Consider the following 17137-nt stretch of genomic DNA (forward strand, 5'->3'; position numbering starts at 1 on the left):
TCTCGATCTGCAGTCGAATGCTCTACCACTGAGCTCTTCCCCCCAGTTCAAGGTCGTAATGTCGATTTAACTAAAATAAAAGGAATGATCCGTGCTGTTAGAGGAGGAACTCGGGTTTGCACCAAGGACCTCTCGAGCTGCAGTCGAATGCTGTACCGCTGAGCTATTCCCCTTGTTCATAACCGTAATGTCGATTTAACTAAAATAAACGAAATGATCCGTGCTGTTACAGGGGGAACTCGGGTTTAAACCAAGGATCTCTCGATCTGCAGTCGAATGCTCTACCACTGAGCCATTCCCCTTTGTTCATAACCGTAATGTCGACTTAACTAAAATAAACGAAATGATCCGTACTATTACAGGGAGAACTCGGGTTTGAACCAAGGACCTCTCGATCTGCAGTCGAATGCTTTACCATTGAGCTATTCCCCTTTTTTCCTCGCCCAAATGTCGATTTAACTAAAATAGACGGAACGATCCGTGCTGTTATAGCGGGAGCTCGGGTTTGAACCAAGGACCTCTCGATCTGCAGTCGAATGCTCTACCACTGAGCTATTCCCCCTAGTTCAAGGCCGTAATGTTGATTTAACTAAAATAAAGGCAATGATCCGTGCTGTTACAGGGAGAACTCGGGTTTGAACCAAGGACCTCTCAATCTGCAGTCGAATGCTCTACCACTGAGCTATTCTCCCTTTTTCAAGGCCGTAATGTCGATTTAACTGAAATAACGGAATGATCCGTGCTGTTACAGGGGGAACTCGGATTTGAACCAAGGACCTCTCGATCTGCAGTCGAATGCTCTACCAATGAGCTATTCCCCCTTGTTCAAGGCCGTAATGTCGATTTAACTAAAATAAACGGAATGATCCGTGCTGTTACAGGGGGAACTCAGGTTTGAACCAAGGACCTCAGATCTGCAGTCGAATGCTCAACCACTGAGCTATTCCCCCTTTTTCAAGGCCGTAATGTCGATTTAACTGAAATAACGGAATGATCCGTGCTGTTACAGGGGGAACTCGGGTTTGAACCAAGGACCTCTCGATCTGCAGTCGAATGCTATACCACTGAGCTATTCCCCCTTGTTCAAGGCCGTAATGTCGATTTAACTAAAATAAACGGAATGATCCGTGCTGTTACAGGGGGAATCCAGGTTTGAACCAAGGACCTCTCGATCTGCAGTCGAATGCTCTACCACTGAGCTCTTCCCCCTAGTTCAAGGCCGTAATGTCGATTTAACTAAAATAAAAGGAATGATCCGTGCTGTTACAGGGGGAACTCGGGTTTGCACCAAGGACCTCTCGATCTACAGTCGAATGCTCTACCGCTGAGCTATTCCCCCTTGTTCATAACCGTAATGTCGATTTAACTAAAATAAACGAAATGATCCGTGCTGTTACAGGGGGAACTCGGGTTTTAACCAAGGACCTCTCGATCTGCAGTCGAATGCTCTACCACTGAGCCATTCCCCTTTGTTCATAACCTTAATGTCGACTTAACGAAAATAAACGAAATGATCCGTACTATTACAGGGAGAACTCAGGTTTGAACCAAGGACCTCTCGATCTGCAGTCGAATGCTTTACCATTGAGCTATTCCCCTTTTTTCCTCGCCCTAATGTCGATTTAACTAAAATAGACGGAACGATCCGTGCTGTTATAGCGGGAGCTCGGGTTTGAACCAAGGACCTCTCGATCTGCAGTCGAATGCTCTACCATTGAGCTATTCCCTCTTGTTCAAGGCCGTAATGTCGATTTAACTAAAATAAACGAAATGATCCGTGCTGTTACAGGGGGAACTCGGGTTTAAACCAAGGACCTCTCGATCTGCAGTCGAATGCTCTACCACTGAGCCATTCCCCTTTGTTCATAACCGTAATGTCGATTTAACTAAAATAAACGGAATGATCCGTGCTGTTACAGGGGGAACTCAGGTTTGAACCAAGGACCTCTCGATCAGCAGTCGAATGCTCTACCACTAAGCTATTCCCCCTAGTTCAAGGCCGTAATGTTGATTTATCTAAAATAAAGGCAATGATCCGTGCTGTTACAGGGAGAACTCGGGTTTGAACCAAGGACCTCTCAATCTTCAGTCGAATGCTCTACCACTGAGCTATTCCCCCTTGTTCATAGCCGTAATGTCGATTTAACTAAAATGAACGGAATGATCCGTGCTGTTACAGGGGGAACTCAGGTTTGAACCAAGGACCTCTCGATCTGCAGTCGAATGCTCTACCACTAAGCTATTCCCCCTAGTTCAAGGCCGTAATGTTGATTTATCTAAAATAAAGGCAATGATCCGTGCTGTTACAGGGAGAACTCGGGTTTGAACCAAGGACCTCTCGATCTGCAGTCGAATGCTCTACCACTAAGCTATTCCCCCTAGTTCAAGGCCGTAATGTTGATTTATCTAAAATAAAGGCAATGATCCGTGCTGTTACAGGGAGAACTCGGGTTTGAACCAAGGACCTCTCAATCTTCAGTCGAATGCTCTACCACTGAGTTATTCCCCCTTGTTCATAGCCGTAATGTCGATTTAACTAAAATAAACGGAATGATCCGTGCTGTTACAGGGGGAACTCAGGTTTGAACCAAGGACCTCTCGATCTGCAGTCGAATGCTCTACCACTGAGCCATTCCCCTTTGTTCATAACCGTAATGTCGACTTAACTAAAATAAACGAAATGATCCGTACTATTACAGGGAGAACTCGGGTTTGAACCAAGGACCTCTCGATCTGCAGTCGAATGCTTTACCATTGAGCTATTCCCCTTTTTTCCTCGCCCTAATGTCGATTTAACTAAAATAGACGGAACGATCCGTGCTGTTATAGCGGGAGCTCGGGTTTGAACCAAGGACGTCTCGATCTGCAGTCGAATGCTCTACCACTGAGCTATTCCCCCTTGTTCAAGGCCGTAATGTCGATTTAACTAAAATAAACGGAATGATCCGTGCTTTTACAGGGGGAACTCAGGTTTGAACCAAGGACCTCAGATCTGCAGTCGAATGCTCAACCACTGAGCTATTCCCCCTTTTTCAAGGCCGTAATGTTGATTTAACTGAAATAACGGAATGATCCGTGCTGTTACAGGGGGAACTCGGGTTTGAACCAAGGACCTCTCGATCTGCAGTCGAATGCTCTACCACTGAGCTATTCCCCCTTGTTCAAGGCCGTAATGTCGATTTAACTAAAATAAACGGAATGATCCGTGCTGTTACAGGGGGAAATCAGGTTTGAACCAAGGACCTCTCGATCTGCAGTCGAATGCTCTACCACTGAGCTCTTCCCCCTAGTTCAAGGCCGTAATGTCGATTTAACTAAAATAAAAGGAATGATCCGTGCTGTTACAGGGGGAACTCGGGTTTGCACCAAGGACCTCTCGATCTACAGTCGAATGCTCTACCGCTGAGCTATTCCCCCTTGTTCATAACCGTAATGTCGATTTAACTAAAATAAACGAAATGATCCGTGCTGTTACAGGGGGAACTCGGGTTTAAACCAAGGACCTCTCGATCTGCAGTCGAATGCTCTACCACTGAGCCATTCCCCTTTGTTCATAACCGTAATGTCGACTTAACGAAAATAAACGAAATGATCCGTACTATTACAGGGAGAACTCGGGTTTAAACCAAGGACCTCTCGATCTGCAGTCGAATGCTCTACCACTGAGCCATTCCCCTTTGTTCATAACCGTAATGTCGATTTAACTAAAATAAACGGAATGATCCGTGCTGTTACAGGGGGAACTCAGGTTTGAACCAAGGACCTCTCGATCTGCAGTCCAATGCTCAACCACTGAGCTATTCCCCCTTTTCCAAGACCGTAATGTTGATTTAACTAAAATAAAGGCAATGATCCGTGCTGTTACAGGGAGAACTCGGGTTTGAACCAAGGACCTCTCGATCTGCAGTCGAATGCTCTACCACTGAGCTATTCCCCCTAGTTCAAGGCCGTAATGTTGATTTAACTAAAATAAAGGCAATGATCCGTGCTGTTACAGGGGGAACTCGGGTTTAAACCAAGGACCTCTCGATCGGCAGTCGAATGCTCTACCACTAAGCTATTCCCCCTAGTTCAAGGCCGTAATGTTGATTTATCTAAAATAAAGGCAATGATCCGTGCTGTTACAGGGAGAACTCGGGTTTGAACCAAGGACCTCTCAATCTTCAGTCGAATGCTCTACCACTGAGCTATTCCCCCTTGTTCATAGCCGTAATGTCGATTTAACTAAAATAAAAGGAATGATCCGTGCTGTTACAAGGGGAACTCGGGTTTGAACCAAGGACCTCTCGATCTGCAGTCGAATGCTCTACCACTGAGCTCTTCCCCCTGGTTCAAGGCCGTAATGTCGATTTAACTAAAATAAAAGGAATGATCCGTGCTGTTACAGGGGGGACTCGGGTTTGCACCAAGGACCTCTCGATCTGCAGTCGAATGCTCTACCGCTGAGCTATTCCCCCTTGTTCATAACCGTAATGTCGATTTAAATAAAATAAACGAAATGATCCGTGCTGTTACAGGGGGAACTCGGGTTTAAACCAAGGACCTCTCGATCTGCAGTCGAATGCTCTACCACTGAGCCATTCCCCTTTGTCCATAACCGTAATGTCGACTTAACTAAAATAAACGAAACGATCCGTACTATTACAGGGAGAACTCGGGTTTGAACCAAGGACCTCTCGATCTGCAGTCGAATGCTTTACCATTGAGCTATTCCCCCTAGTTCAAGGCCGTAATGTTGATTTATCTAAAATAAAGGCAATGATCCGTGCTGTTACAGGGAGAACTCGGGTTTGAACCAAGGACCTCTCAATCTTCAGTCGAATGCTCTACCACTGAGCTATTCCCCCTTGTTCATAGCCGTAATGTCGATTTAACTAAAATAAACGGAATGATCCGTGCTGTTACAAGGGGAACTCGGGTTTGAACCAAGGACCTCTCGATCTGCAGTCGAATGCTCTACCACTGAGCTCTTCCCCCTGGTTCAAGGCCGTAATGTCGATTTAACTAAAATAAAAGGAATGATCCGTGCTGTTACAGGGGGGACTCGGGTTTGCACCAAGGACCTCTCGATCTGCAGTCGAATGCTCTACCGCTGAGCTATTCCCCCTTGTTCATAACCGTAATGTCGATTTAAATAAAATAAACGAAATGATCCGTGCTGTTACAGGGGGAACTCGGGTTTAAACCAAGGACCTCTCGATCTGCAGTCGAATGCTCTACCACTGAGCCATTCCCCTTTGTCCATAACCGTAATGTCGACTTAACTAAAATAAACGAAACGATCCGTACTATTACAGGGAGAACTCGGGTTTGAACCAAGGACCTCTCGATCTGCAGTCGAATGCTTTACCATTGAGCTATTCCCCTTTTTTCCTCGCCCTAATGTCGATTTAACTAAAATAGACGGAACGATCCGTGCTGTTATAGCGGGAGCTCGGGTTTGAACCAAGGACCTCTCGATCTGCAGTCGAATGCTCTACCACTGAGCTATTCCCCCTAGTTCAAGGCCGTAATGTTGATTTAACTAAAATAAAGGCAATGATCCGTGCTGTTACAGGGAGAACTCGGGTTTGAACCAAGGACCTCTCAATCTGCAGTCGAATGCTCTACCACTGAGCTATTCCCCCTTTTTCAAGGCCGTAATGTCGATTTAACTGAAAAACGGAATGATCCGTGCTGTTACAGGGGGAACTCGGGTTTGAACCAAGGACCTCTCGATCTGCAGTCGAATGCTATACCACTGAGCTATTCCCCCTTGTTCAAGGCCGTAATGTCGATTTAACTAAAATAAACGGAATGATCCGTGCTGTTACAGGGGGAACTCGGGTTTGCACCAAGGACCTCTCGATCTGCAGTCGAATGCTCTACCGCTGAGCTATTCCCCCTTGTTCATAACCGTAATGTCGATTTAACTAAAATAAACGAAATGATCCGTGCTGTTACAGGGGGAACTCGGGTTTAAACCAAGGACCTCTCGATCTGCAGTCGAATGCTCTACCACTGAGCCATTCCCCTTTGTTCATAACCGTAATGTCGACTTAACTAAAATAAACGAAATGATCCGTACTATTACAGGGAGAACTCGGGTTTGAACCAAGGGCCTCTCGATCTGCAGTCGAATGCTTTACCATTGAGCTATTCCCCTTTTTTCCTCGCCCTAATGTCGATTTAACTAAAATAGACGGAACGATCCGTGCTGTTATAGCGGGAGCTCGGGTTTGAACCAAGGACCTCTCGATCTGCAGTCGAATGCTCTACCACTGAGCTATTCCCCCTAGTTCAAGGCCGTAATGTTGATTTAACTAAAATAAAGGCAATGATCCGTGCTGTTACAGGGAGAACTCGGGTTTGAACCAAGGACCTCTCAATCTGCAGTCGAATGCTCTACCACTGAGCTATTCCCCCTTTTTCAAGGCCGTAATGTCGATTTAGCTGAAATAACGGAATGATCCGTGCTGTTACAGGGGGAACTCGGGTTTGAACCAAGGACCTCTCGATCTGCAGTCGAATGCTATACCACTGAGCTATTCCCCCTTGTTCAAGGCCGTAATGTCGATTTAACTAAAATAAACGGAATGATCCGTGCTGTTACAGGGGGAACTCAGGTTTGAACCAAGGACCTCTCGATCTGCAGTCGAATGCTCAACCACTGAGCTATTCCCCCTTTTTCAAGGCCGTAATGTCGATTTACCTGAAATAACGGAATGATCCGTGCTGTTACAGGGGGAACTCGGGTTTGAACCAAGGACCTCTCGATCTGCAGTCGAATGCTCTACCACTGAGCTATTCCCCCTTGTTCAAGGCCGTAATGTCGGTTTAACTAAAATAAACGAAATGATCCGTGCTGTTACAGGGGGAACTCGGGTTTAAACCAAGGACCTCTCGATCTGCAGTCGAATGCTCTACCACTGAGCCATTCCCCTTTGTTCATAACCGTAATGTCGACTTAACTAAAATAAACGAAATGATCCGTACTATTACAGGGAGAACTCGGGTTTGAACCAAGGGCCTCTCGATCTGCAGTCGAATGCTTTACCATTGAGCTATTCCCCTTTTTTCCTCGCCCTAATGTCGATTTAACTAAAATAGACGGAACGATCCGTGCTGTTATAGCGGGAGCTCGGGTTTGAACCAAGGACCTCTCGATCTGCAGTCGAATGCTCTACCACTGAGCTATTCCCCCTTTTTCAAGGCCGTAATGTCGATTTAGCTGAAATAACGGAATGATCCGTGCTGTTACAGGGGGAACTCGGGTTTGAACCAAGGACCTCTCGATCTGCAGTCGAATGCTATACCACTGAGCTATTCCCCCTTGTTCAAGGCCGTAATGTCGATTTAACTAAAATAAACGGAATGATCCGTGCTGTTACAGGGGGAACTCAGGTTTGAACCAAGGACCTCTCGATCTGCAGTCGAATGCTCAACCACTGAGCTATTCCCCCTTTTTCAAGGCCGTAATGTCGATTTACCTGAAATAACGGAATGATCCGTGCTGTTACAGGGGGAACTCGGGTTTGAGACAAGGACCTCTCGATCTGCAGTCGAATGCTCTACCACTGAGCTATTCCCCCTTGTTCAAGGCCGTAATGTCGGTTTAACTAAAATAAACGAAATGATCCGTGCTGTTACAGGGGGAACTCGGGTTTAAACCAAGGACCTCTCGATCTGCAGTCGAATGCTCTACCACTGAGCCATTCCCCTTTGTTCATAACCGTAATGTCGACTTAACTAAAATAAACGAAATGATCCGTACTATTACAGGGAGAACTCGGGTTTGAACCAAGGACCTCTCGATCTGCAGTCGAATGCTTTACCATTGAGCTATTCCCCTTTTTTCCTCGCCCTAATGTCGATTTAACTAAACTAGACGGAACGATCCGTGCTGTTATAGCGGGAGCTCGGGTTTGAACCAAGGACCTCTCGATCTGCAGTCGAATGCTCTACCACTGAGCTATTCCCCCTAGTTCGAGGCCGTAATGTTGATTTAACTGAAATATCGGAATGATCCGTGCTGTTACAGGGGGAACTCAGGTTTGAACCAAGGACCTCTCGATCTGCAGTCGAATGCTCAACCACTGAGCTATTCCCCCTTTTTCAAGGCCGTAATGTCGATTTATCTGAAATAACGGAATGATCCGTGCTGTTACAGGGGGAACTCGGGTTTGAACCAAGGACCTCTCGATCTGCAGTCGAATGCTCTACCACTGAGCTATTCCCCCTTGTTCAAGGCCGTAATGTCGATTTAACTAAAATAAACGGAATGATCCGTGCTGTTACAGGGGGAACTCAGGTTTGAACCAAGGACCTCTCGATCTGCAGTCGAATGCTCAACCACTGAGCTATTCCCCCTTTTTCAAGGCCGTAATGTCGATTTACCTGAAATAACGGAATGATCCGTGCTGTTACAGGGGGAACACGGGTTTGAACCAAGGACCTCTCGATCTGCAGTCGAATGCTCTACCACTGAGCTATTCCCCCTTGTTCAAGGCCGTAATGTCGATTTAACTAAAATAAACGGAATGATCCGTGCTGTTACAGGGGGAACTCAGGTTTGAACCAAGGACCTCTCGATCTGCAGTCGATTGCTCAACCACTGAGCTATTCCCCCTTTTTCAAGGCCGTAATGTCGATTTAACTGAAATAACGGAATGATCCGTGCTGTTACAGGGGGAACACTGGTTTGAACCAAGGACCTCTCGATCTGCAGTCGAATGCTCAACCACTGAGCTATTCCCCCTTGTTCAAGGCCGTAATGTTGATTTAACTAAAATAAAGGCAATGAGCCGTGCTGTTACAGGGAGAACTCGGGTTTGAACCAAGGACCTCTCAATCTGCAGTCGAATGCTCTACCAAAAATAAACGGAATGATCCGTGCTGTTACAGGGGGAAACCAGGTTTGAACCAAGGACCTCTCGATCTGCAGTCGAATGCTCTACCACTGAGCTCTTCCCCCTAGTTCAAGGTCGTAATGTCGATTTAACTAAAATAAAAGGAATGATCCGTGCTGTTACAGGAGGAACTCGGGTTTGCACCAAGGACCTCTCGAGCTGCAGTCGAATGCTCTACCGCTGAGCTATTCCCCCTTGTTCATAACCGTAATGTCGATTTAACTAAAATAAATGAAATGATCCGTGCTGTTACAGGGGGAACTCGGGTTTAAACCAAGGATCTCTCGATCTGCAGTCGAATGCTCTACCACTGAGCCATTCCCCTTTGTTCATAACCGTAATGTCGACTTAACTAAAATAAACGAAATGATCCGTACTATTACAGGGAGAACTCGGGTTTGAACCAAGGACCTCTCGATCTGCAGTCGAATGCTTTACCATTGAGCTATTCCCCTTTTTTCCTCGCCCTAATGTCGATTTAACTAAAATAGACGGAACGATCCGTGCTGTTATAGCGGGAGCTCGGGTTTGAACCAAGGACCTCTCGATCTGCAGTCGAATGCTCTACCACTGAGCTATTCCCCCTAGTTCAAGGCCGTAATGTTGATTTAACTAAAATAAAGGCAATGATCCGTGCTGTTACAGGGAGAACTCGGGTTTGAACCAAGGACCTCTCAATCTGCAGTCGAATGCTCTACCACTGAGCTATTCCCCCTTTTTCAAGGCCGTAATGTCGATTTAACTGAAATAACGGAATGATCCGTGCTGTTACAGGGGGAACTCGGGTTTGAACCAAGGACCTCTCGATCTGCAGTCGAATGCTCTACCACTGAGCTATTCCCCCTTTTTCAAGGCCGTAATGTCGATTTAACTGAAATAACGGAATGATCCGTGCTGTTACAGGGGGAACTCGGGTTTGAACCAAGGACCTCTCGATCTGCAGTCGAATGCTCTACCACTGAGCTATTCCCCCTTGTTCAAGGCCGTAATGTCGATTTAACTAAAATAAACGGAATGATCCGTGCTGTTACAGGGGGAAACCAGGTTTGAACCAAGGACCTCTCGATCTGCAGTCCAATGCTCTACCACTGAGCTCTTCCCCCTAGTTCAAGGCCGTAATGTCGATTTAACTAAAATAAAAGGAATGATCCGTGCTGTTACAGGGGGAACTCGGGTTTGCACCAAGGACATCTCGATCTACAGTCGAATGCTCTACCGCTGAGCTATTCCCCCTTGTTCATAACCGTAATGTCGATTTAACTAAAATAAACGAAATGATCCGTGCTGTTACAGGGGGAACTCGGGTTTAAACCAAGGACCTCTCGATCTGCAGTCGAATGCTCTACCACTGAGCCATTCCCCTTTGTTCATAACCGTAATGTCGACTTAACTAAAATAAACGAAATGATCCGTACTATTACAGGGAGAACTCGGGTTTGAACCAAGGACCTCTCGATCTGCAGTCGAATGCTTTACCATTGAGCTATTCCCCTTTTTTCCTCGCCCTAATGTCGATTTAACTAAAATAGACGGAACGATCCGTGCTGTTATAGCGGGAGCTCGGGTTTGAACCAAGGACCTCTCGATCTGCAGTCGAATGCTCAACCACTGAGCTATTCCCCCTTTTTCAAGGCCGTAATGTCGATTTACCTGAAATAACGGAATGATCCGTGCTGTTACAGGGGGAACACGGGTTTGAACCAAGGACCTCTCGATCTGCAGTCGAATGCTCTACCACTGAGCTATTCCCCCTTGTTCAAGGCCGTAATGTCGATTTAACTAAAATAAACGGAATGATCCGTGCTGTTACAGGGGGAACTCAGGTTTGAACCAAGGACCTCTCGATCTGCAGTCGATTGCTCAACCACTGAGCTATTCCCCCTTTTTCAAGGCCGTAATGTCGATTTAACTGAAATAACGGAATGATCCGTGCTGTTACAGGGGGAACACTGGTTTGAACCAAGGACCTCTCGATCTGCAGTCGAATGCTCAACCACTGAGCTATTCCCCCTTGTTCAAGGCCGTAATGTTGATTTAACTAAAATAAAGGCAATGAGCCGTGCTGTTACAGGGAGAACTCGGGTTTGAACCAAGGACCTCTCAATCTGCAGTCGAATGCTCTACCAAAAATAAACGGAATGATCCGTGCTGTTACAGGGGGAAACCAGGTTTGAACCAAGGACCTCTCGATCTGCAGTCGAATGCTCTACCACTGAGCTCTTCCCCCTAGTTCAAGGTCGTAATGTCGATTTAACTAAAATAAAAGGAATGATCCGTGCTGTTACAGGAGGAACTCGGGTTTGCACCAAGGACCTCTCGAGCTGCAGTCGAGCTATTCCCCCTTGTTCATAACCGTAATGTCGATTTAACTAAAATAAATGAAATGATCCGTGCTGTTACAGGGGGAACTCGGGTTTAAACCAAGGATCTCTCGATCTGCAGTCGAATGCTCTACCACTGAGCCATTCCCCTTTGTTCATAACCGTAATGTCGACTTAACTAAAATAAACGAAATGATCCGTACTATTACAGGGAGAACTCGGGTTTGAACCAAGGACCTCTCGATCTCCTCGCCCTAATGTCGATTTAACTAAAATAGACGGAACGATCCGTGCTGTTATAGCGGGAGCTCGGGTTTGAACCAAGGACCTCTCGATCTGCAGTCGAATGCTCTACCACTGAGCTATTCCCCCTTTTTCAAGGCCGTAATGTCGATTTAACTGAAATAACGGAATGATCCGTGCTGTTACAGGGGGAACTCGGGTTTGAACCAAGGACCTCTCGATCTGCAGTCGAATGCTCTACCACTGAGCTATTCCCCCTTTTTCAAGGCCGTAATGTCGATTTAACTGAAATAACGGAATGATCCGTGCTGTTACAGGGGGAACTCGGGTTTGAACCAAGGACCTCTCGATCTGCAGTCGAATGCTCTACCACTGAGCTATTCCCCCTTGTTCAAGGCCGTAATGTCGATTTAACTAAAATAAACGGAATGATCCGTGCTGTTACAGGGGGAAACCAGGTTTGAACCAAGGACCTCTCGATCTGCAGTCCAATGCTCTACCACTGAGCTCTTCCCCCTAGTTCAAGGCCGTAATGTCGATTTAACTAAAATAAAAGGAATGATCCGTGCTGTTACAGGGGGAACTCGGGTTTGCACCAAGGACATCTCGATCTACAGTCGAATGCTCTACCGCTGAGCTATTCCCCCTTGTTCATAACCGTAATGTCGATTTAACTAAAATAAACGAAATGATCCGTGCTGTTACAGGGGGAACTCGGGTTTAAACCAAGGACCTCTCGATCTGCAGTCGAATGCTCTACCACTGAGCCATTCCCCTTTGTTCATAACCGTAATGTCGACTTAACTAAAATAAACGAAATGATCCGTACTATTACAGGGAGAACTCGGGTTTGAACCAAGGACCTCTCGATCTGCAGTCGAATGCTTTACCATTGAGCTATTCCCCTTTTTTCCTCGCCCTAATGTCGATTTAACTAAAATAGACGGAACGATCCGTGCTGTTATAGCGGGAGCTCGGGTTTGAACCAAGGACCTCTCGATCTGCAGTCGAATGCTCTACCACTGAGCTATTCCCCCTAATTCAAGGCCGTAATGTCGATTTAACTAAAATAAACGGAATGATCCGTGCTTTTACAGGGGGAACTCAGGTTTGAACCAAGGACCTCAGATCTGCAGTCGAATGCTCAACCACTGAGCTATTCCACCTTTTTCAAGGCCGTAATGTCGATTTAACTGAAATAACGGGATGATCCGTGCTGTTACAGGGGGAACTCGGGTTTGAACCAAGGACCTCTCGATCTGCAGTCGAATGCTCTACCACTGAGCCATTCCCCCTTGTTCAAGGCCGTAATGTCGATTTAACTAAAATAAACGAAATGATCCGTGCTGTTACAGGGGGAACTCGGGTTTAAACCAAGGACCTCTCGATCTGAAGTCGAATGCTCTACCACTGAGCCATTCCCCCTTGTTCAAGGCCGTAATGTCGATTTAACTAAAATAAACGGAACGATCCGTGCTGTTACAGGGGGAACTCAGGTTTGAACCAAGGACCTCTCGATCTGCAGTCGATTGCTCAACCACTGAGCTATTCCCCCTTTTTCAAGGCCGTAATGTCGATTTAACTGAAATAACGGAATGATCCGTGCTGTTACAGGGGGAACACTGGTTTGAACCAAGGACCTCTCGATCTACAGTCGAATGCTCAACCACTGAGCTATTCCCCCTTGTTCAAGGCCGTAATGTTGATTTAACTAAAATAAAGGCAATGATCCGTGCTGTTACAGGGAGAACTCGGGTTTGAACCAAGGACCTCTCAATCTGCAGTCGAATGCTCTACCAAAAATAAACGGAATGATCCGTGCTGTTACAGGGGGAAACCAGGTTTGAACCAAGGACCTCTCGATCTGCAGTCGAATGCTCTACCACTGAGCTCTTCCCCCTAGTTCAAGGTCGTAATGTCGATTTAACTAAAATAAAAGGAATGATCCGTGCTGTTACAGGAGGAACTCGGGTTTGCACCAAGGACCTCTCGAGCTGCAGTCGAATGCTCTACCGTTGAGCTATTCCCCCTTGTTCATAACCGTAATGTCGATTTAACTAAAATAAATGAAATGATCCGTGCTGTTACAGGGGGAACTCGGGTTTAAACCAAGGATCTCTCGATCTGCAGTCGAATGCTCTACCACTGAGCCATTCCCCTTTGTTCATAACCGTAATGTCGACTTAACTAAAATAAACGAAATGATCCGTACTATTACAGGGAGAACTCGGGCTTGAACCAAGGACCTCTCGATCTGCAGTCGAATGCTTTACCATTGAGCTATTCCCCTTTTTTCCTCGCCCTAATGTCGATTTAACTAAAATAGACGGAACGATCCGTGCTGTTATAGCGGGAGCTCGGGTTTGAACCAAGCACCTCTCGATCTGCAGTCGAATGCTCTACCACTGAGCTATTCCCCCTTGTTCAAGGCCGTAATGTCGATTTAACTAAAATAAACGGAATGATCCGTGCTTTTACAGGGGGAACTCAGGTTTGAACCAAGGACCTCAGATCTGCAGTCGAATGCTCAACCACTGAGCTATTCCACCTTTTTCAAGGCCGTAATGTCGATTTAACTGAAATAACGGGATGATCCGTGCTGTTACAGGGGGAACTCGGGTTTGAACCAAGGACCTCTCGATCTGCAGTCGAATGCTCTACCACTGAGCTATTCCCCCTTGTTCAAGGCCGTAATGTCGATTTAACTAAAATAAACGGAATGATCCGTGCTGTTACAGGGGGAAACCAAGTTTGAACCAAGGACCTCTCGATCTGCAGTCGAATGCTCTACCACTGAGCTCTTCCCCCTAGTTCAAGGCCGTAATGTCGATTTAACTAAAATAAAAGGAATGATCCGTGCTGTTACAGGGGGAACTCGGGTTTGCACCAAGGACCTCTGGATCTACAGTCGAGTGCTCTACCGCTGAGCTATTCCCCCTTGTTCATAACCGTAATGTCGATTTAACTAAAATAAACGAAATGATCCGTGCTGTTACAGGGGGAACTCGGGTTTAAACCAAGTACTTCTCGATCTGCAGTCGAATGCTCTACCACTGAGCCATTCCCCCTTGTTCAAGGCCGTAATGTCGATTTAACTAAAATAAACGAAATGATCCGTGCTGTTACAGGGGGAACTCGGGTTTAAACCAAGGACCTCTCGATCTGAAGTCGAATGCTCTACCACTGAGCCATTCCCCTTTGTTCATAACCGTAATGTCGACTTAACTAAAATAAACGAAATGATCCGTACTATTACAGGGAAAACTCGGGTTTGAACCAAGGACCTCTCGATCTGCAGTCGAATGCTTTACCATTGAGCTATTCCCCTTTTTTCCTCGCCCTTATGTCGATTTAACTAAAATAGACGGAACGATCCGTGCTGTTATAGCGGGAGCTCGGGTTTGAACCAAGGACCTCTCGATCTGCAGTCGAATGCTCTACCACTGAGCTATTCCCCCTAGTTCAAGGCCGTAATGTTGATTTAACTAAAATAAAGGCAATGATCCGTGCTGTTACAGGGAGAACTCGGGTTTGAACCAAGGACCTCTCAATCTGCAGTCGAATGCTCTACCACTGAGCTCTTCCCCCTAGTTCAAGGTCGTAATGTCGATTTAACTAAAATAAAAGGAATGATCCGTGCTGTTACAGGAGGAACTCGGGTTTGCACCAAGGACCTCTCGAGCTGCAGTCGAATGCTCTACCGTTGAGCTATTCCCCCTTGTTCATAACCGTAATGTCGATTTAACTAAAATAAATGAAATGATCCGTGCTGTTACAGGGGGAACTCGGGTTTAAACCAAGGATCTCTCGATCTGCAGTCGAATGCTCTACCACTGAGCCATTCCCCTTTGTTCATAACCGTAATGTCGACTTAACTAAAATAAACGAAATGATCCGTACTATTACAGGGAGAACTCGGGCTTGAACCAAGGACCTCTCGATCTGCAGTCGAATGCTTTACCATTGAGCTATTCCCCTTTTTTCCTCGCCCTAATGTCGATTTAACTAAAATAGACGGAACGATCCGTGCTGTTATAGCGGGAGCTCGGGTTTGAACCAAGCACCTCTCGATCTGCAGTCGAATGCTCTACCACTGAGCTATTCCCCCTTGTTCAAGGCCGTAATGTCGATTTAACTAAAATAAACGGAATGATCCGTGCTTTTACAGGGGGAACTCAGGTTTGAACCAAGGACCTCAGATCTGCAGTCGAATGCTCAACCACTGAGCTATTCCACCTTTTTCAAGGCCGTAATGTCGATTTAACTGAAATAACGGGATGATCCGTGCTGTTACAGGGGGAACTCGGGTTTGAACCAAGGACCTCTCGATCTGCAGTCGAATGCTCTACCACTGAGCTATTCCCCCTTGTTCAAGGCCGTAATGTCGATTTAACTAAAATAAACGGAATGATCCGTGCTGTTACAGGGGGAAACCAAGTTTGAACCAAGGACCTCTCGATCTGCAGTCGAATGCTCTACCACTGAGCTCTTCCCCCTAGTTCAAGGCCGTAATGTCGATTTAACTAAAATAAAAGGAATGATCCGTGCTGTTACAGGGGGAACTCGGGTTTGCACCAAGGACCTCTGGATCTACAGTCGAGTGCTCTACCGCTGAGCTATTCCCCCTTGTTCATAACCGTAATGTCGATTTAACTAAAATAAACGAAATGATCCGTGCTGTTACAGGGGGAACTCGGGTTTAAACCAAGTACTTCTCGATCTGCAGTCGAATGCTCTACCACTGAGCCATTCCCCCTTGTTCAAGGCCGTAATGTCGATTTAACTAAAATAAACGAAATGATCCGTGCTGTTACAGGGGGAACTCGGGTTTAAACCAAGGACCTCTCGATCTGAAGTCGAATGCTCTACCACTGAGCCATTCCCCTTTGTTCATAACCGTAATGTCGACTTAACTAAAATAAACGAAATGATCCGTACTATTACAGGGAAAACTCGGGTTTGAACCAAGGACCTCTCGATCTGCAGTCGAATGCTTTACCATTGAGCTATTCCCCTTTTTTCCTCGCCCTTATGTCGATTTAACTAAAATAGACGGAACGATCCGTGCTGTTATAGCGGGAGCTCGGGTTTGAACCAAGGACCTCTCGATCTGCAGTCGAATGCTCTACCACTGAGCTATTCCCCCTAGTTCAAGGCCGTAATGTTGATTTAACTAAAATAAAGGCAATGATCCGTGCTGTTACAGGGAGAACTCGGGTTTGAACCAAGGACCTCTCAATCTGCAGTCGAATGCTCTACCACTGAGCTATTCCCCCTTTTTCAAGGCCGTAATGTCGATTTAGCTGAAATAACGGAATGATCCGTGCTGTTACAGGGGGAACTCGGGTTTGAACCAAGGACCTCTCGATCTGCAGTCGAATGCTATACCACTGAGCTATTCCCCTTGTTCAAGGCCGTAATGTCGATTTAACTAAAATAAACGGAATGATCCGTGCTGTTACAGGGGGAACTCAGGTTTGAACCAAGGACCTCTCGATCTGCAGTCGAATGCTCAACCACTGAGCTATTCCCCCTTTTTCAAGGCCGTAATGTCGATTTACCTGAAATAACGGAATGATCCGTGCTGTTACAGCGGGAACTCGGGTTTGAACCAAGGACCTCTCGATCTGCAGTCGAATGCTCTACCACTGAGCTATTCCCCCTTGTTCAAGGCCGTAATGTCGA

At 46.3% G+C, this 17137-nt stretch overlaps 27 non-coding genes across 27 annotated transcripts; all 27 read right to left on the bottom strand.

Annotated features, from left to right (window-relative positions):
- Positions 1–620: 620 nt before the first annotated feature.
- Positions 621–692, bottom strand: TRNAC-GCA (transfer RNA cysteine (anticodon GCA)). The gene has a single exon. It is a non-coding gene; the product is annotated as a tRNA-Cys (tRNA).
- Positions 693–1267: 575 nt separating this feature from the next.
- TRNAY-GUA (transfer RNA tyrosine (anticodon GUA)) lies at positions 1268–1339 on the bottom strand. Its single transcript has one exon. It is a non-coding gene; the product is annotated as a tRNA-Tyr (tRNA).
- Positions 1340–1917: 578 nt separating this feature from the next.
- Positions 1918–1989, bottom strand: TRNAS-GCU (transfer RNA serine (anticodon GCU)). Its single transcript has one exon. It is a non-coding gene; the product is annotated as a tRNA-Ser (tRNA).
- Positions 1990–2307: 318 nt separating this feature from the next.
- On the bottom strand, positions 2308–2379 carry TRNAC-GCA (transfer RNA cysteine (anticodon GCA)). Its single transcript has one exon. It is a non-coding gene; the product is annotated as a tRNA-Cys (tRNA).
- A 706-nt stretch (positions 2380–3085) lies between these two features.
- Positions 3086–3157, bottom strand: TRNAC-GCA (transfer RNA cysteine (anticodon GCA)). Its single transcript has one exon. It is a non-coding gene; the product is annotated as a tRNA-Cys (tRNA).
- Positions 3158–3345: 188 nt separating this feature from the next.
- Positions 3346–3417, bottom strand: TRNAY-GUA (transfer RNA tyrosine (anticodon GUA)). Its single transcript has one exon. It is a non-coding gene; the product is annotated as a tRNA-Tyr (tRNA).
- A 448-nt stretch (positions 3418–3865) lies between these two features.
- On the bottom strand, positions 3866–3937 carry TRNAC-GCA (transfer RNA cysteine (anticodon GCA)). The gene has a single exon. It is a non-coding gene; the product is annotated as a tRNA-Cys (tRNA).
- Positions 3938–3995: 58 nt separating this feature from the next.
- TRNAG-GCC (transfer RNA glycine (anticodon GCC)) lies at positions 3996–4067 on the bottom strand. The gene has a single exon. It is a non-coding gene; the product is annotated as a tRNA-Gly (tRNA).
- Positions 4068–5555: 1488 nt separating this feature from the next.
- Positions 5556–5627, bottom strand: TRNAC-GCA (transfer RNA cysteine (anticodon GCA)). Its single transcript has one exon. It is a non-coding gene; the product is annotated as a tRNA-Cys (tRNA).
- A 706-nt stretch (positions 5628–6333) lies between these two features.
- On the bottom strand, positions 6334–6405 carry TRNAC-GCA (transfer RNA cysteine (anticodon GCA)). Its single transcript has one exon. It is a non-coding gene; the product is annotated as a tRNA-Cys (tRNA).
- Positions 6406–6721: 316 nt separating this feature from the next.
- TRNAC-GCA (transfer RNA cysteine (anticodon GCA)) lies at positions 6722–6793 on the bottom strand. Its single transcript has one exon. It is a non-coding gene; the product is annotated as a tRNA-Cys (tRNA).
- A 1354-nt stretch (positions 6794–8147) lies between these two features.
- TRNAC-GCA (transfer RNA cysteine (anticodon GCA)) lies at positions 8148–8219 on the bottom strand. The gene has a single exon. It is a non-coding gene; the product is annotated as a tRNA-Cys (tRNA).
- A 1312-nt stretch (positions 8220–9531) lies between these two features.
- On the bottom strand, positions 9532–9603 carry TRNAC-GCA (transfer RNA cysteine (anticodon GCA)). Its single transcript has one exon. It is a non-coding gene; the product is annotated as a tRNA-Cys (tRNA).
- Positions 9604–9660: 57 nt separating this feature from the next.
- TRNAC-GCA (transfer RNA cysteine (anticodon GCA)) lies at positions 9661–9732 on the bottom strand. Its single transcript has one exon. It is a non-coding gene; the product is annotated as a tRNA-Cys (tRNA).
- Positions 9733–9789: 57 nt separating this feature from the next.
- On the bottom strand, positions 9790–9861 carry TRNAC-GCA (transfer RNA cysteine (anticodon GCA)). Its single transcript has one exon. It is a non-coding gene; the product is annotated as a tRNA-Cys (tRNA).
- Positions 9862–10049: 188 nt separating this feature from the next.
- TRNAY-GUA (transfer RNA tyrosine (anticodon GUA)) lies at positions 10050–10121 on the bottom strand. Its single transcript has one exon. It is a non-coding gene; the product is annotated as a tRNA-Tyr (tRNA).
- Positions 10122–11638: 1517 nt separating this feature from the next.
- Positions 11639–11710, bottom strand: TRNAC-GCA (transfer RNA cysteine (anticodon GCA)). Its single transcript has one exon. It is a non-coding gene; the product is annotated as a tRNA-Cys (tRNA).
- Positions 11711–11767: 57 nt separating this feature from the next.
- TRNAC-GCA (transfer RNA cysteine (anticodon GCA)) lies at positions 11768–11839 on the bottom strand. Its single transcript has one exon. It is a non-coding gene; the product is annotated as a tRNA-Cys (tRNA).
- Positions 11840–12027: 188 nt separating this feature from the next.
- TRNAY-GUA (transfer RNA tyrosine (anticodon GUA)) lies at positions 12028–12099 on the bottom strand. The gene has a single exon. It is a non-coding gene; the product is annotated as a tRNA-Tyr (tRNA).
- A 576-nt stretch (positions 12100–12675) lies between these two features.
- TRNAC-GCA (transfer RNA cysteine (anticodon GCA)) lies at positions 12676–12747 on the bottom strand. The gene has a single exon. It is a non-coding gene; the product is annotated as a tRNA-Cys (tRNA).
- Positions 12748–13064: 317 nt separating this feature from the next.
- Positions 13065–13136, bottom strand: TRNAY-GUA (transfer RNA tyrosine (anticodon GUA)). The gene has a single exon. It is a non-coding gene; the product is annotated as a tRNA-Tyr (tRNA).
- Positions 13137–14058: 922 nt separating this feature from the next.
- On the bottom strand, positions 14059–14130 carry TRNAC-GCA (transfer RNA cysteine (anticodon GCA)). Its single transcript has one exon. It is a non-coding gene; the product is annotated as a tRNA-Cys (tRNA).
- Positions 14131–14318: 188 nt separating this feature from the next.
- TRNAY-GUA (transfer RNA tyrosine (anticodon GUA)) lies at positions 14319–14390 on the bottom strand. Its single transcript has one exon. It is a non-coding gene; the product is annotated as a tRNA-Tyr (tRNA).
- A 1356-nt stretch (positions 14391–15746) lies between these two features.
- On the bottom strand, positions 15747–15818 carry TRNAC-GCA (transfer RNA cysteine (anticodon GCA)). The gene has a single exon. It is a non-coding gene; the product is annotated as a tRNA-Cys (tRNA).
- Positions 15819–16006: 188 nt separating this feature from the next.
- On the bottom strand, positions 16007–16078 carry TRNAY-GUA (transfer RNA tyrosine (anticodon GUA)). Its single transcript has one exon. It is a non-coding gene; the product is annotated as a tRNA-Tyr (tRNA).
- Positions 16079–16656: 578 nt separating this feature from the next.
- TRNAC-GCA (transfer RNA cysteine (anticodon GCA)) lies at positions 16657–16728 on the bottom strand. Its single transcript has one exon. It is a non-coding gene; the product is annotated as a tRNA-Cys (tRNA).
- A 315-nt stretch (positions 16729–17043) lies between these two features.
- TRNAC-GCA (transfer RNA cysteine (anticodon GCA)) lies at positions 17044–17115 on the bottom strand. The gene has a single exon. It is a non-coding gene; the product is annotated as a tRNA-Cys (tRNA).
- Between the last annotated feature and the right edge of the window lie 22 nt (positions 17116–17137).

This window comes from Phalangium opilio, unplaced genomic scaffold (genome assembly GCF_054372755.1).
Source record: "Phalangium opilio isolate 3A_F unplaced genomic scaffold, DU_Popi_V2 ptg000053l_1, whole genome shotgun sequence".
NCBI classification, from domain to species: Eukaryota; Metazoa; Arthropoda; class Arachnida; order Opiliones; family Phalangiidae; genus Phalangium; species Phalangium opilio.